At 49.1% G+C, this 12,471-nt stretch overlaps 1 long non-coding RNA gene across 2 annotated transcripts; it reads right to left on the bottom strand.

Annotated features, from left to right (window-relative positions):
• Positions 1–7,901: 7,901 nt before the first annotated feature.
• LOC107512913 lies at positions 7,902–11,887 on the bottom strand. Of its 2 annotated transcripts, XR_001597435.2 has the most exons (4): positions 11,633–11,887; positions 11,157–11,312; positions 10,133–10,258; positions 7,902–9,803 (listed from the first exon to the last, which is right to left on the bottom strand). It is a non-coding gene; the product is annotated as an uncharacterized LOC107512913 (long non-coding RNA). The 2 variants fall into 2 exon arrangements; XR_001597436.2 differs by having other exon boundaries at positions 7,902–10,258.
• Positions 11,888–12,471: the final 584 nt, after the last annotated feature.

Here is a 12,471-nt window from a genome sequence, read left to right as displayed (position 1 = left end):
TGGGGCCTCTTGTTGCCCAGTTGGCTGCGAGAAAGGCATGATTGGGCCTCCAGTCTGGTGTCCACCCATGGCAGCTGGGTCCGCCCTCCTGGAAGCTGCTGCTGCACCCTCAACACCCTTCTCTTCCCAAGCCGACTACACGCCTATGTTCTTCAAGAAGCCAAGTGCTGCATCAGGTGGGGCTGTCGCCCCTGAGGGAACAGGCTCAGCCCAGAAGAGACAAATGAAGCTGAAAGGAACGTGGAGATTATCCAGACCACTCTGTTCCCCACTCTGAAGCCTCCTGCCCGTTGTATCCATGGGGAAACTGAGGCCTGAGAAAAAAGGGACTGGCCTAAGGTCACGCAGGAAACCCAGGGACTGTGCCTTCCGCCCGTCAGTTGCCCTGCTCAGCATGTCCACAGCTGAGAGATTTCAGGGGACTTTCGGGAGGCAATGAAGGAAGTTGTTGGTTTAGGAGCAAGAGAAGATTTCCTGACACACACACCGCCGCTGGCACCCTGGGCATTGTGTTTCACCGTTCTACCCCACATGCCAGGCAGGAAGAACCGTGGGAGGAGTCTCAGGCTAGAGCCAGCTTAGAAGTAGGTTTGTTCTCACTGGCTGTCGCTCCATCATCATGAGATCCCCCTCCTTCTTTGTTCCCCTGAATCCTCAGGAAGGGGTGCCCCTGATTGCATTGGCATTACTGGCTGGCTTGAACTCAGAGGATTCAGCAGCTAGGAGCAGGAAGAATCTGAGAACTGAGGGGTCCAGGGCGGCTGGGGAAAGAAGTGTCAGCAGGCTAGGGGAGGCTAGGTGATAAAATATCACTCCTCCATCCCGAGAGTGGCCAGCCTCAGGCCTCCTTATGCCTGGCACGTGGAGATCCCCTGACCCTCTAAAGCCCACCCTCACCTGCTCACTTTCCCCTCTAGCCTTTCTAAGGACAACTAGAGCCCCCCGCCCTTCGCCTGGCCAGACCACCAGCTTCTGCAAAAACTTTGTGCTTTTGAAATGCTCTGTTGTTGTTTCAAGACTCCAACTTTTTTTTTTTTTTAATAAAAGGAAAAGAAAAAAGAAACTTGCAAATGCTTCTTGGGCATCCAAAGAGTATTACAAAACCATGATGCTGATGAGTTTGGAGTAGCTGAATCTAAACCATGTGGGTGGTTTTCACTGGAATGCTCAGGGCTGAGCGAGCCAGGGTGTGTCAGGGACTGGGGGAGGAGGGGCTTCAGCCCTCAGCCCCTCCAGACCCTTCTCAAGAAGGGGCATCCTCCAGAGACAGAAGAGAAAAATGCTGTGCTCCCCTCGCCCACGGTGCCTCTCAGCCCAATGACCACAGAAGTAGCCCTAGGAACCCATCTGTGCTCTGCTCAAGTCTGAGGGGCCAGGGACACCTAAGAGGTGTGACAATCCCACGGAACCATCTAAACGCTGTGGGTTACTGATGAGAGTCCGCTCAGCAGTTGGAGGCACAGGTTCGAGTCCCAATCTGTCATCAGCAGCCTATAAGGCCAAAGCCAAATCATTTCCTCTTTCTGGACATCAGTTTCCCCACTTGATAGATGAAGAGAAGGTACAACTGGATTAAATCCATTGCCCAAATCTGGGTAGCAAAACAGCATTTTCTGAGGTGCTTTTTAAAAATTCGGATTCCAGGGCCCTATCCTAGACTTACTAAATATGAGGAAGTTTAGGAGAAGTCAGCTTACTCACTCCAGGACAAGCTCAGGGGAGAGGGCGGCTCTCACATGACCTCCGGCCCCAGAATGCTGGAGTCTAAATTGGAGGGGCCGCAATGCTGATTCTGATCTCAAGACTCAACAGTCTGATTCTATAGTTTAGTATATGTGTTCTACACAGAGTTTTGCAATAAGATTCAAACGCTAGGACACTGAAGTTTCTAAATTCCACAATTCTAAGAGACCAAGATAGGAACAGAAGTTTCCCACCTTGCAGTCCCCTGGCCATGTTCTTTCCCTCAGAGGAACTGATCAGCTGTCCCCAACTGGGGTCCTCAGACAAAACTATTCTTTAGGAGTTGAGGTCTCTTCAGGGCCTAAGCCCATTCCTTCCCCTCCAGCTCCTTCCTAATCCTTTCAAGTCCCACCCTCTCCCACATTTCTCTGGAAGACTGAGACGTTTCACTGGAAAGGAGAGCCTCCCATGTAACTGCCCCTTACATGAGAAGCTCAGAGAGAAGCTCAGAATCTGGCCCAGGTCACCCAGCCAGAGAGGGCTGTGGACAGAGCCCAGAGGGAGGTTCCGGCTGCCAGCCACTTGGATGCTATTCCAGTGCCAGAGGACAAAGGTTTGGCCCGAGTAGAGTGGACTCTGCCCAATTCCCCCCTCTCCCACCTCAGAAGGGGCCACACCGGAGCCCCACTGGAGTCCCCACCGGAGCCCCCTTCGCAGCCCTTTCCCCACCCTGCGCTCACTAGGTCTCCATCCATCCTAGCTGAACTCCAAGGCCCTTGTGTGGTTCTGGCCTCTTATCAGTAGAGGGCGCCGCTCACCCAGAAACAGGGCAACAGCTCAGCTTGTACTGGACGCTTTTCTGAAAGCCACGGATCTGTTTAACTTTTCTCTCCTGGCAGGACCTGGAAGGAGTGGGGAGGCTGTCTCCTGCCTCAGGCTAAAAGACCTGAGCTGTGATGGTGGCTTGGCTGATGGCATCAGAGGACCTGAGCCCAACATTCCACAGCCAGTAATCATGACTGTGCCAGGTACTGACCTCCTGCCAAGACATCATGGGCAGGGCACAGGCCCAGGGGCTCCTGGAGCATTATTTCTCCATTAACACAGGAAAATTTCAAACCAACCTATGTGATCTTTCTGACTCAGAAAATATGCAGTCTTATAATAACAAAAATAATGGTAATCATGATAATGATGATTAATAACAATGCTGTATATGAATTGAGCACCTACTATGTGCCAGATGGTGCTAAATGTTTTAGAGGCAATATTTCATTTCTTTTGCTTTTCTCTACTCAATATAACTCCTGTTTTGCTGACTTCCTTTCATGTGTGAGCATTTTCACATCCTTTTCTCCCACCACCCTCGCAGAAACCCTGCAAGCAACTCAGAAGAGAGAACTGAGGCTCGAGTTAAGAGGATTCGAAATTCATCAATCTCAATTCCCCAATCTTTCAATAAATATACGAAGTGCCTGCTGTGTGCCCGGTACTGTGCTGAGTGCTGGTGACAGAGACCCAGGTGTTGTCCCTGGAGCTGGCAATCTATAGACGAGTTGGTTACCGTGATGTGATAAGGCCTTCCACAGAGGACAGGATCTTGGAGGAGGAACAGCACATCCATCGACAGCCTACAGCCAGATACCCAGGCTGACAACCGAAAAATGAGGCGGCTTTAATGAGATGGGTGGGGAGGGATCTCAGCTATAGATCACAGCATTGCAAAGCCTTGGAGAAGCGGCTCATGGGGGTGCCAACTCCAGAATTTCCAAGCCTCCTGGGCTGCCAGATTCTGGAACACAGGGACTCACCTCTGGGGACTGCTGGCTCCCCTACCTCCACCCTATCCTTCAGGATTCCCAGCCTCACCTATAGTCTTGCATGCAACCTGCCTCAAACAAGGTAGAATAGATAGGCCAGCCAGACCCGCGACTAAAGAAGCCATATCGGTCCTCCAGTTCCAGCTTCTCCAGCCCCCAGCTGTAGAGTTTTCCCAGCTAAGGACCCAGCAAAGATGAGTTCGCTCCACTCAGCCCCGTCTGAACTCATGTTCCTAAAACCCACTAGCATAATAAAATGGTTTTTGCCTTGTGTTTCTCCTATTAGGGAGGTTTGTTTTGCAGCTATAGACCATAGGAAAAGGGGTTTCTAGGGGTTAGAAGTGGCACAGCTCTTCTAGGGTAGAGGGGCAGGAAAGTGGGGCAGGTAAGATCCAGACAGCAAGGCCACAAAGCCCATCTCCTAGTCAGGATACAGTACTCTCTGCCTCAGTTTCCTCCTCTGTAAAGGGGATAATGAGATTATCCCTCATGGTGTCGCTGTGAAGTTTAAATAAGTACATGAGAAACGGTTTAGATACACAAAAAGTGCTCAATAATAGTTTTTATTATATATATTTCATTTATTTATTCAACAACCATTTCTTAAGCACTAACTCTAAGACAGGAGGAACTGTACCAGGCACTTCCCATTAACATTTTAAACCCATCCTCCCCGGAGCCCTCTGAAGTGCATTTTATTATTATTCCTACTTTTCAGACAAGTCTGAGGCTCAGAAAGTAAGTACAATAAGGAAGTAAGTGGGAACTCAAAACTCTGCCCTCCCCCAGGCGGCCACTGGGTGCACAGGTGCCTTCGGGGCTCCTCCCACTCAGCGTGGGGAGATGAGCGTCACATGGAGGAAACGTACCCAGAGCTCCACTGCTGTCTCCCACGCAGCATTTAGAAAAGAAACTCTAAATGGTTTTTACACACCGGAAAAGAAGCCAGCCTCACTCAAACTAAATGATAATAATGTCACCCGGAATTACCATTTTTCACCTCCCTGATTGGCAAGGAGTCAAAATTCTAAACTTCAGGGGCTTGGCCGGGCTGTAGGTGAGCTGACGCTCCCTCCTACCTTCCTAGGGGAAGGGACGTGGCCCAGCCTTTATGGAAGGCTAGTTGGCAACATCTGTCAAAGTTACAGTGCATGTGTTTCCTGACCAGCAATCCATTTCTAGGGATTTAGCTTCTCCCATTTACGAGATGACAAGTATACATGGTACCTGGCTGTTCCCTGCAGCCTGCGTGTGATTAAAAAAAAAAAAAAAACTGAAAATGTCCCAAATGTCTGTAGGAGATCTAGTTACCTTGATCATCTTAAAGGTCTCAGCTCTGACTCTCCCTGCTCCTGGGAGCCTTCCTTGGCAGGTGCCTTCTCACTACCTTTGCACCGACATGCCTGTGTTGCCCCGGACTCTATGCGTCTGTCTCGCCCCTAGACTGGGAGCCTCATGAGGGTAAGGCCTGGGTCTGACTGGTCTCTGGGTCCCAGTGCCCGCTCCCAGTCTGGCACAAGGGTGGGACCCAGTCACTGTTGAATGGTTGAACGATTGGCCCCAAAGTGGCTCTGGGTAAGAGTGATAAATGATATTACCTGGCCAGCAGTAGCCACTGCCCATGCCATCCAATAAGCATCAGATCAGCGTCCAGCCACTGCCCCAAGACTACAGCAAACAGCCTCCAGTCTGGTCATCTAACACCCACTTTCCACTCCCCACTCACCCTTCGAAGTCCTGCCCTCACTCTCACACTATAAGGGTGAACTAATAAACCAGTACAACCTCTATCTCTGTGGGCATTTGGAAAGAGCTATCAGTCAGGTAAACACCACCACGATCACGATCTAGAACAGTTCCAGCGCCCCCAAAAGTTTCATGCCCCTCGGCAGTTGATCTCATCTCCCTCCTCCCTCTGGCAAACGCTAACAGGTTGCTTTCTGCCATGTGGCTTTGCCTCTTCCAGAAGGTCATGTAGGTGGAATATACAGGATGCAGCCTTTTGAGTCTGGCGTCTTTCGCTCTACCTTGTCCCTTCAAGATGTTTCTGTATTTTTGTGTGTATCTATAGTTCATTCTTTTTTATTGGCAAATAGTATTCCAAAATTTATCCATTCACTTGTTGGATGACTATTGTTTCCAGTTTTTGATAATTATGAGAAAAGCTGCTACGAACATTTGTGCACGGTTTTTCACAATTGTCACTGCTCTTAGGTAAATAAATAGCAGTAGGATTGCTAGGCCGTATGGTAAGGATATGTATAATTTTATTTTTAAAAATGACCAGATTGTTTTCCCCAGTTTCAGTTGCTACGTCCCCTCACCATCACTTGGTATTATCGGTTGTTTTTAGTTAGGCATTCTAATAGGTGTGTAGTGATATCTCACTGTGGCTCTCATTAGCATTTGCAGATAATACTGAGTAGCTTTTCTTGGGCTTATTTGCCATCAATATCTATATTTTAGCAAAGTATCATTTTAAATCTTTTGTCCATTTTCACTGGATTATTTTTCTTATTATTGAATTATGAAGTCTCTTTAAACACACTCTGAATGCCAGCCTTTGATCAGATATGACTTTTGCAAGTATTTTCTCCCAGTCTGCGCTTTGTCTTTTCATTTTCTTAACAAAGTCATTAGGAGAGTTTTTAATTCTGATTCAGTCAAATTTATCATTTATTTTCCTCTATGGTCATACTTTTGTGTCTTGTCTGAAATATCTTCACCCGACCAAAGATCAAAAAGATTTTCTCCTATGTTTTATCTGGATGTCTTATAGGTTAAGGTTTGACATTTAGATCTATGGTCCATTTAAAGTTAATTTTTGTGTATTGTGTGAGGTATGGGTTCAAGTATTTTCTTTTTACATATTGATGTTGAATGCAATTTCACCTCTAGAAAATTATCCTATTTCTATCCTCCCACATATGTACAAAACAGATATTCATTGCAACCTTGACCGAAAAAGTAAAACATTAGGAAGAGCCTAAGCGCCAGCACTTGAAGACGGATTAAGTACCTGCGGGCACATCCACGCACTGAAAACCCTGCGCAGACGCAGAGCTGGCGCCAGCCCTGGCACCCGACAGCTGAAGGGGTTATGCACGCGCTGGTCAGTGTCCACGCCGAACAGCTGTGTGATGTTTTGAATGTCATATTGTTCAGGTGTCAAAAAGAATTGGGTGCTCTTTATGGAACTATCTCTAAAGTCTGTTGTTAAATCATAAAAGGACAGTGCAGAATAGTGGGCGAGGTTTGCCATCACTGGGTAAAGAACTATGTGGATTTTCTTGCATGTGGTGACAGAGGTTGCCTTGGGGAAGGGGGCTCTGGTGTCTGGAGGACAGGAGCGAGAGAGAGAGGGAGACTCACTTTCACTAGCCCCTCTTTTGTACCTTTGACATGTTGTGCTATGGATATGTATTATGCATTCAGAAAATAAATACAGAGAGAATTAAAGCAAACAAACAGAAAAGTTCTATTTCCGCAGGGGCTCCTGGGAGATTCCGTTCGGCGCACGCAGCCCTCCGCAGTTTGAGAGACCCTCTCGGGTTCCTCCCCAGGCTTCCTGGCACACAGCAGTCCTGCCAGGCCAGCTTGATGGAGCGTGCCTGTTTTTCAGATGGGGAAACTGAGGCTCTGAGCAAGGCTGACGTGCTCGAGGTCACCTGGCCCAAACTCAGGTACCTTCTTAGGTATTTACTAGGGCCAGAGGAGTTGAGGGGTTGAGAGCCAGGGAAACGGCCTGCAGTCCTGCCCTGCTGGGACCCAGGCTGAGTCGCTTAAGGTACCAAGAGCCCATCTGGAAGCTATCGCTGCGCCCCGCCTGTCCCCCCAGACTGGAGGAGGGGTGTGTGGATGGAAGTCCCGACTCTGTGTAGGTCTGTTTTTCATCAAGGCTCATGCTCTAGACCAGGCTCTAGCCCTGAAATCCCATTTCCCAGCCAGGCCAAGCCACCCTCACACCAGCCACCCTCCCCACTGGGACCTGAACATGTCAGGAGAATATGTCAGGGGGAACAGACCTGAGATCCAGACTGGAATGTCTCTTTACCTCTCAGAACTTCAGTTATAAGGATTAAATAAACTAATTCATGCAAAACACTCAGCACCGTCAGTGTTCAACAAATAATAGCTATTCCTGTCTCTCTCCTGTGAGCCTTCTCTTTCTCATTATCATACTGTAGGTGCCCAAGTAATAATGCCAACAGTTAATGTGCCCAGCACTGTTTAAGCACTGAATACATACTAACTCATCCAAACATTCTAACAGCCTTCTGGGCTAAATGCTCCTACTTAGCTCGGCTTTCCTTATGACCCAGCTGATGCTCAGAGATGCTGAATAACTTGCCCAAAGTCATACAGCCAGCAAAGGACATAGTGAGGATTCGAACCTGGGCCAGAACCTCAACTCCAAAGCTCTCCCTGCATTGCCTCAGTGGACCGGAACCTCTTCCCCATTGATCCCTGATTCCTGCAGGTGCCTGCGGCATTGTCCTCTGAGACAGATCTCAACCAGTGTTGGTTGGCTGAGAGACAAACACCAACAGCACAGCCAGGAGACTTAGCTCCCTAGTCGCCATGAATGAGACAAGAAAACTAGGTAGGCAAGCAGGCTGGGGACTGCCGGGATGGAAGATTGGGAGTAACAGCCACCCTCAAACAAGAGCTGGGGGCACTGAGTGTGCAAGTCTAGAACAGCCTGCTGGGGAGGTGGGATTTGGCGACACCCCCACACAGGAAGAGCACATACCCACCATCGGCCTCACGTGCAGGGATCTGCCTTAGAGAGACAGTGGCTTTCCCTACAGCCCTGTAAGAAACAGAAGAAACTGGGCAGCCCAGAGGTCCAGCAAGGGCCCTGGCTCCACAGACAGGGTGGCCCAGCCAGGAGATGGTAAATTATGCAGTGATGAAAAAGCCTGAGGCAGGCCTCATGAGCAGATGGGGCTCCAGCCAAACCCCACTATGCAGAGGACAAAGGGAGCTACAAGGTCACTTGTGCAGGGGCACCCTGGGGAGCTGTCTGTGCGTAGAGAGCCCAGGGAGGGGCTGGAAGGGAGCCCAGACACAATTTTAACTCTTTAGATTTTCTTTCACTGAATCGTGATTGTTTTATCAGAAAAAGAAAAGAAAGCAGCACGCAGCACTGTGCCCAGCACATAGAGGGGGCGCACCTGAATTTGATAAAGGCATTTTGAACTCCTGTGACTGCTTTGTGCCAGCGTAGCGCTCTGAGGGCGCAGTCAGGGACCCCTTCCCTGGGCTGTGACTTCAGGTGCCTGACTGAGGGCAGTTTCAGAGGGGGGAGCTGAGATGAAGGAACAGCGGGAGCCTGAGAGCTAACGTCTTAGAGAGGATTTATCAAGCGCCTATAGTGGGCCAGCCACCATTCTAAGCACAAAATCTTCCCTTATCATTCCCATGGTGCAGATGAGGAAACTGACGCCTGGGATGTGACCAAGGGGTCTCCCACCTCGCCCTCCACTCCTGCTTCTCTCGCACAGTCTGAGCACTGCAGCAGGAGCCTGAAGCCCAGCTTGTGATTCCCTCCGGCTACTGCTCCCTCATCCCGGAATCCCGTCCAGTGTTGAATAAGGGCAGCCAGCAGCCATGTGCACTCAGCCAAGGAGGCTGAAAGTGATTAGGGCTTAGCCATGTTTCTTGGACAGAGGTGCCTTCTGCATTTTAATCAAACGGGGCAAGAAAAGAGCAGCCCAAGTTGCTGCTCTCCAGTGGGGCTGTGGCAGGACTAGGGGAGAAGGGGCATCCTCTCAGGAAAGGGGTTCTGAAGTGCTGGGGGGTGGGCCTGGAACCAGCATGGGTGAGGAAGCATAAAGAGTGTGGGAGAACCCTGTCCCCAGCATGCAGCCCCATCTTCTTGGAGGTAGTAAATGCTTGAGGCTCCATTTCCTCCCTCATTCCTTCGTCCTCCCTCTAGTCTGTCTCTCTGTCTGTCTGTCTGTCTCTCTCTCCCCACCCGCCCCTCAAAAAAAAAAAATCCGTTTAGATCTAAGGATGATTTCTGGTCCTGGCTTCTCCACCTGGTGGACATGATCTTTTTCAGGGGAGTAAAGCTTGGGTTCCTGCAGAAAGGAGTGAGACAAGGAGAGCTGCAAGGCTGGACCAGGCAGGGCGAAGTGGGGTCCATCTTAGGGAGGGGAGCTCAGCCCCATTCCCCACCTCCGCTCTGGACAGAGCATCAGCAGGTAGGTGGATACTGCCCCTCCACACTGGCAGAGGGGCGGAGGGACAGGCAACAACCAAACCGATCTGAAAGCCAGAAAAGACCTCGGGAATCTGCAAAAGTAACAATAGCAGATGAATGGTAAAATAATAATAATAACAGCAATTCCTAGCAGTTACTGAGTACTGGTCACTGTACATCTAATTCTCACCATAACCCTGTGGACTGGGCCATCCCCATTGTGCCAATATGCAGATGAGGAAATCGAGGCACAGAGAGGTCAAATAACTTGTCAAAGGACAGACAGCTGGAAAACAGTGGAGCCAGACCAGCACCTCCTCCTTAAATGGAGGAAAAAGAGAGGCCCAGAGATAGATAGACAGTGGCCTGCCCCAGGTTACACAGCAAGTTGGAGGCAGAGCAGGGGCTGTGAGGGCCTTACCTCTCAGGGCCGTCTGTCCCTTTCCTCCATAATACCGCAGGCTCTTCAGGATCCAGGAATGTGCCAGGTCATTCCAAGGGCCTGTGCATTCAAGCTTGGGCCTCATTCTCCCAAGGGATCCAGCCTCTTCTTGTGCCAAGAAGGGGGATGGGGGAGAGAGAGAGAGAGAGAGAGAGAGAGAGAGAGAGAGAGAGAGAGAGAATTAGTTCAGGTGGAGGGGGTAGATAAATTTGGACTGAGATCCCTGTCTTCTCTCCTGCTCAGTTTTGCAATTTACCACAGAAACAAAGCCCAGTGTCCAAGAACAGCAAATCAGTTAAGAAAATCCCAGCAGGGCCCCAGCAGAGGCTTTTGCCACCATTAAACATGTGCTTCTAGCAGACTCTCCTGCTGAGAAAAGTAATTCATAATATAGTGTGAAGTAGAAAAATCAGACTATAAAATACACGTACTGTTTCACAGCCATCGAATTGCCACCAAAGGAAAGCGAACAATAATACCAGGGACCGCAGGACGTGGAACAATGGAAATGCAGGGCTCTGACGGTGGGAGGCAACTGGTCACTTGGAAGCACGACTGGGCTGAGGAGCCTGGCACGGCACATACTCCCCGTCCCGGGAGGAGGGCTCCTCCGTTTAGTACCCAAGGGAGAACTCTGGACATGGGCACAAGGGCACACGTGTAAGACAGCCACAGCAGCCTTGTCAGGAATAACAGCAGAAGGGAAGCAGCTCAAACGTCCATTCTCTGGGGGCTGGATAAAGAGGGGTGTAAGAGGCAACGCCGCACAGCAGTGGAAAGAAAAGGACCCTTGTCACAAAATCTACATCTGGAATTTGGATAAACCTGAAAAACATTCTGCGCAAGCAGGACATTGCTTACAGCTTAATGGCATATATTTAAGTAAACGCAAAAATAATATACATTATTTATCAAAACATACATGTACATAGGGGCCTATGGGCAGGAAGGGAGAGAAAGTGAGACTGACTGGAAAGGAGGGTGTGAGAGATGCCAACCTTACCTCTAATAAGATTTCATGTCGTTAAAAATCTGGGACAAATTTACAAAATGTTAACATGCAAGATGTTGACATGTGCTCATTTGGAGTGATGGGTATGTGAGGTTATATTATATTATCCTGTGCACTTTTCTGTTTCCTTTTCTTCAAAAGGTAAATCTGAAATAAGTAAAAATTTTTAAGTTTAGAGAACATTCTTTCAGTTTTTCTAGAAAACTCATCTCAAAATATATGCCTCTGTATAGAGAGGGACGTGATTGGGAAGAAAATACTCCAAAATATTAGCTGTGGATTTTGCCTCCGGCTAATGAGAGCACAAGCAATATTTATTTTTTCCCTCTTGCTAATGTTTCTTTTCTGACTTTTCTATGAGGGGCATGCTATGTTTGTTTAATAAAAACAAATAAAATAAAGAGGGGCCTGTTAGTCTTCTGGGCCTCCGTGAGGTCCCAGGTTCCAAAATAGATCTGTCCTCTGACCTGGCAGGTTTATTCTTCATGTTCTGGAATGAGTGCCAAATGTGGGCTCGGAGTCAGCTGGGCTCCCGAAGCCTGAGAAAAGACGGGCATGGCTGGCGGCTCAGGCTGAGCAGTGCAGCAGAGGGTACATGCTCTCCACTCTGGTCCTCTCAGCCGCTGGAGCAGCAGACTGCGAACTCGCCCATTTTTCAGAGGGGAAGCTGAGGCCAGCTGGATACCCCTGGGAAAGAGTAACAAATGTTGCTAGCAGGGGCAGCTGTGTCCAAGGTCTGTCTGGCTGAGAATGCACTGGATGCTAACATGCTGGGTAACTTTGGACAAGTCCCAGAGTGCCTCTGGGCCAATTTCTCTGGCAGCCCCAATGAAAAAAACACCCACTTCCTGCTGTACCTTTAGCTATCACCGGAGAGCCTGAAGGACATCGTTACACAAAGACATACTCGATAATAACAGCTACCAACTATTGAGCACTGACTGCTAAATACTTAAATGGCATTTTCTCATTCTCCCCTTCTCTGGAAACTGTAATTTCCAGCAATATGTCCCACCCCACATGCTCTTCTGAAACCTTGCAACTTCTCATTAAGAGGTAGTCTATTCCTCCTCCTCCTGAACTTGGGTGAGACTTTGTGACTGCCTCTATGAATAGGGTGTAGAAGAGTTGACCCTGTATAACTCTTGAGGCTAGGTCATAAAAGGTCATATGCCTTTTTGCTGGACTCTCTGGAGATCCTCACCTTTGGAATGCAGCCACCATGTTGTGAGGAAGTCCCGGCCACATGAAGAGGCCACATGTAGTCCCTCTGGCTGACAGCTCCAGCCGAGGCTTTCGAATGCCT

The sequence above is a fragment of the Rousettus aegyptiacus genome, unplaced genomic scaffold, assembly GCF_014176215.1.
Source record: "Rousettus aegyptiacus isolate mRouAeg1 unplaced genomic scaffold, mRouAeg1.p scaffold_m13_p_12, whole genome shotgun sequence".
NCBI classification, from domain to species: Eukaryota; Metazoa; Chordata; class Mammalia; order Chiroptera; family Pteropodidae; genus Rousettus; species Rousettus aegyptiacus.
The sequence above is the reverse complement of the archived record's forward strand: the minus strand, read 5'-3'. Positions and strand labels throughout refer to the sequence as shown.